Below are 5140 nucleotides of genomic sequence, written 5' to 3' on the forward strand. Positions count from 1 at the left end.
ACAATCATTTTTTTAAATTTTTTATTGGTTGTGAAATAACTTCATAGATACTCGTGTATAAATATTAGAGTTTAAACTCGGTCCAAGATCGAATAAATTTTTCCGTTAATAAAAATCATAAGGGTCTCAGACCCTTTTAGGATTTTAATACCAAAACCCTACACTAGACCGTTTAAAATATTTTTTCTACCATGTAACTTTCGTTCATAGTAAAAATATATTTTGGATAGTCAATAATATTGTTTCATTTAGAATTACGAGGGAAAGTTTCCGGCCTAACAAAGTTACAACACATTTGTATTTCATTTTCAACATAGTCTCATTGTAACTTCTAACCAGCAATGCTCCCATCGCTGTAACCCATCCAAACAGTATTCGGTGTTTTTCTCTGCAAAATAATTGTTCACGAAACCCTTTTTGTTTTAGGCTCAATTACTCCGAGTTGGATTGACTTAGACGCGTAAAATTTTAACATAACAAGCATTATGACTTATAATGCTACTGTTTGAATCTATTTAAATGTCACACTTTCAAAAACAGATATTTAATGGCAGCTCGAACCTCGATTTTGTCCATTTTCATAAAAACCCTCGCATCAACTCACTCAAAGGACTATTATGAGATAACAACTGTAGGTCAAAAATGGCTGACTCTTTGCTGAGTAACTTCACACTGAGTTCGGAAACTTTTCAGACCACTCTCATATTAATCATTCATAGTCAACTTATTTAAAAGTAAAGGAATTTATCTAACTATTTCGAAGGAGGGCTAGGCCATCGGCGTCTTAATTGAGAGATAAAAATAGAATCTCAACGTTTTTGTCTTAAAATAGTATATCAATAAAGAGTTTATCACAGAGAAAAGTTTTTTAAATAGACTATTTTATGTTTCATTTTAATGATGGAATGGAAAATTTTGTTTCTTTCCTTCTTTCTACTGTGTCTATTTCTATGTAAAGACAATTGCACTTATTTGTTCCATTTTAAAATTAAATTTTGATTCAATTCATTATATATCTATTACTATGATTATAACGACGTAGCTCAATGGACAACGCACTCGGGATAAATTATTATCTTGAACTGAATGTGCATAGCTCTTTTAATTCCTTTGTAAATTAAAAAAACAAAACATTTAATCATTATAAAAGAGGATGTATTAGGGAGATTAGGAGCCCTCCTCCTATGAATGTATGCAACGAGCATGAACAAAGAAAATCTGTATTGCCAATCCTAAAATTGTATAAGTGTAGTGCTATGTCGGGCCTTATTTATTTGGTCGAGTCCAGTCCAGCCTTCGGACCGGACCTATTGATCCTTCGTTGGTCCTCGTTAACTACTAAGAACGTGGATCCTTAGGACTGTGGTTCCTTGGTACCAGTCCTTGAAGTGTGACCTTAAAATGTCATTGATATATTAAGCCTAATCAGATATATGATATATGTATAATGAAACTTTTTTCGAATTTCGATTACATCTAGTGCGGAAAAGTTGTCATATGATATGAAAATTACCTATTCAAAATGACATTGTCCTACAAGGTCATTTTTAGGTCGCATATCTAGATCATAATCAATAATTGAAAAGTAATGATTAATATTGTATTTTAATGTTTATTGACGAAATGGATAACAGTTGTCTCCTTTCAAACTTTCAAGTAGATGTGCTATGTAAAGATGACATCGTAGTAAAAGGATATTTTGCATAGGTTATTTTCTTCCCAGATTGCAACTTTTCTGAACTAGCCCTAATCAAAATTCTAAAAAAGTTGAAGAGCAAACCAACCTATTCCACATATCTTGGAAAAAAAATATTAATATTTCGATTAAAAACATATTATATTTTTAGTTAGTAATATAATTTATTTATTATATAACGGAATTTAAAAAAAAAGGAAAACCACCATTAATGACGTCACAAGGGATTGATTTTACCATCTTAAAGAACCGACAAGGTGGATTGGACAGGACTGCGGTCCTCATTAAGGAACGACAAAACACTATACACTAAACGTGCTATTCATAAATCACGTTGTTCTTTTCCACATAAGTTTTACCCCCCAGGTATACTTACATGGTTTTTTTATTAACCCTTGTAGCAGCATATTTTTCTTTGTTACGCCCCCCTCCCTAAATTTACACTTTTTATATAAAATAATCAATAAAACTTTCAGTGACATTTTTTACTATTTCCGAATGGTTTTACCCATTCTGGGAGTGGTGAAAGACATGGTATGACACTACTACCGAGTGAGACTCCCCCAGATGTATTGGCTTACCGTCACGTCTCCTTCATATGAGGAGTACCTCAAAATAGAGAACATTATTTCTAATAGACGTCCCCACACAACTAAGATAAGTCTGGTGGCTACCATCAAGAAGTACTTCGCATCCATACCCAGGGCCTCGTTGTCAAGGCATGTTCCCGCTTCAGAGGCCGTATCGAGGCTGATGGCAATTATATGGAGTCAGCATCAAAACACATTATCTACAATAACTTTGTTTTTATTTGAAATAAAAATATTAAAAATTACAGATTTATATTTTTATTGTAAATACGAGAGAGATCGGATTTCAACTTCGAGCCCTGTATAGTGTGAACTTTATGGAAGCTAGCAGATAAACCTAATTCTTTGTCTCTCTCTTTAGACCCATTATTCATTGATAGTCTGTTACAAAATAAAAGTTTTACATAATATTATATTGATATTTATTATGTGCAAATGAAGACAATGAATTACTACGTACAAAAGTCTCTTTATTTAGAAGTTGGGTCAGAGGTCGTAGAATTCAATATTAAATAATTATTTATTTGACTATAAAACACTTAAAGAAATTAGAAAGAAAAATATCACTCATGTAATACGTATACAGGGTAACCCATAAATCTTAGGACAACTTCAACAAGCAAGAAAATACATATGATTATTTCTTGAAACATCATTTTACACCATTACAATTAGTGTGAAATTTCCTTCAAAATGAGAGCCAGTTCATTCACCATTTGTGGCAATTACAGCTGTCAAACGCTGTGCAACTGCTTTACACGCTGTACAGATGGTCTCCTACAACAAGGGAACCATATCTACTTGCTCCAAAAGTGATCGAAAGTGTTTTGATACCAATCATGCACATACTTTGAAGTATATAAAGGTGCACCGTCCCACTGGAAGCAGTAAGACCCTTACCAGTGCTGCTCCTGGATGGAATTAAGTACTTGGAACTGTAACATATACAGATGGACCCTGTATGGTGGATGTCCTGGATACTTTGACCGATCACCCGGTCTTTGTGACTGTTGTAACCCAGCTCCACGGTGAATATATATTCTTGTCAGTCTAAATGATTGAAACGAGCAAACAAGAATTGAGGAATTTCAGAAACACCTTTTCCCGGCTTAGCCTCTTGACCATTGTGACATCGCTGAGATGCTGCCGCTTTGTAGACGCTACTGTTCATCCTCTAGTCCTCCTTGACCATCCTACGCATGGTTTCACGAGACACACCAGCCTTTTGAGTGATCTTTGTAATGGAGCGCTTCTTTTTGGGGTTGATCTTCGATCTCGTTGCCTTCATCAACCTGGGTGTCCTTATGGACCTCAGTCGACCACTCCTGGGCCTGTCATCGGGACTACCGGTCTCCTTGTACCACTTGATCGTGTAGTGGACCGATGATTTGGACACATTGAGGTATTTCAGGACCTTGGTAATGGACCTACAACTCCTCCCTTACAATTGTAGCGAAGTGATGGCGTGCTTCCGGTTCATGATATCATCGTTGGAGGTTCCAAAAAATCTTTTAGAAAAAAGTTTTTAACAGGAAACAAATATGGAGGCTGCAACAAATAGAATTAAAAAAATTACATCCATCTAGGAGAAATATTAACTTGAAGTTGCTGTCCTCAGACTTATGGGTCACCCTGTATAGACAATTTATTTTAAAAAACTTTTTATGTTATAATCTTTAAGCCTCAGCAACTCTTCCTCACAAAATGAAGAGGTTATGTGATTTAAAATGTATCTTGTTTGTAGGGGTAAAATTATCATAATAAATTGAATTTAGGAAACACCAAAATTACTGAACTTATCATTTTTTCACCTTCAAACAAGACACATTTTAAATCATAGAACCTTTTTTTTTTTTTTTGACAGGGAGAGTTGTTTAGGTACTGGAAGCACAAATCTATATATTCTTATCCGTACATCCAACTCCGTCTTGGGACCCTCCAATATCTGATTCACAGTTAGTTCCTCCCTCTGGATTCCTGAAGCCTTGGGAGTGAGGAGGTGTGCTAAAATTTGATGTTTATTTACTGAGGTTTTTTTTAGAAAAGATAAACTCCAAAAATGACATTTTCATGAATCACTTTCTAATCAAATTCCCTAATTACTTTTAAACTACTATTTAGACACTTAGGACATAAAAAGTGCATTGGTAGAATAAATATAATATACAACATGGTAATAAAAGTCAAATTTCATAATTACTATGTTAGTTAATGATGGTATCAAATTACAATGATGTTGATAAAAATATAAATACATATAAGATTAATTTTAATTATCACCTTTTTATCGATTCGAATAACTAAGCAACATTTTGTTTTACCTTGCAAAAGCAAAGTACATAACCTTGACGCGTGTATGCAATATAGAGTGTGCCTTATGTTTTGTGGATGTACTTTTAAAAATCAATATTTTTATATTCAATCTCGCACCCTCTCAATCCAATAAACTCCTGTAACAAATTGTATTTGAGGAACATTATAACGTGGTCATTAGTTCTTAAACTTATGACTACAATCAGGAGTGTCCACAGGGGGTGGACTGGAGGGAATGTAGCACCCTCCAAATTAAGGAATTTTTGCTTTTTAATAAAAAAAATTTTTTTGTCATTCGGGAAAAATATGCAGAAGAGCAAAAAATTTAATATTTGATACTTCTTTCAAAAAAATGTCTATTTTTTTTTGTAAATAGCTATGGGTTTTTGGATTTTTACAAAAAATTAATATTAAAAATTTTATTCTTAAAATTTTTTTGTGAATAGCTATTGATTTTTACAATTTTTTTTTCAAAAATTGAATATTTTCACTTTAATTATTCAATTTTTTTGTTAATAGGTATGGATTTTTGGAAAAAAAA

The sequence above is a fragment of the Lepeophtheirus salmonis genome, chromosome 14 (genome assembly GCF_016086655.4).
Source record: "Lepeophtheirus salmonis chromosome 14, UVic_Lsal_1.4, whole genome shotgun sequence".
NCBI classification, from domain to species: domain Eukaryota; kingdom Metazoa; phylum Arthropoda; class Copepoda; order Siphonostomatoida; family Caligidae; genus Lepeophtheirus; species Lepeophtheirus salmonis.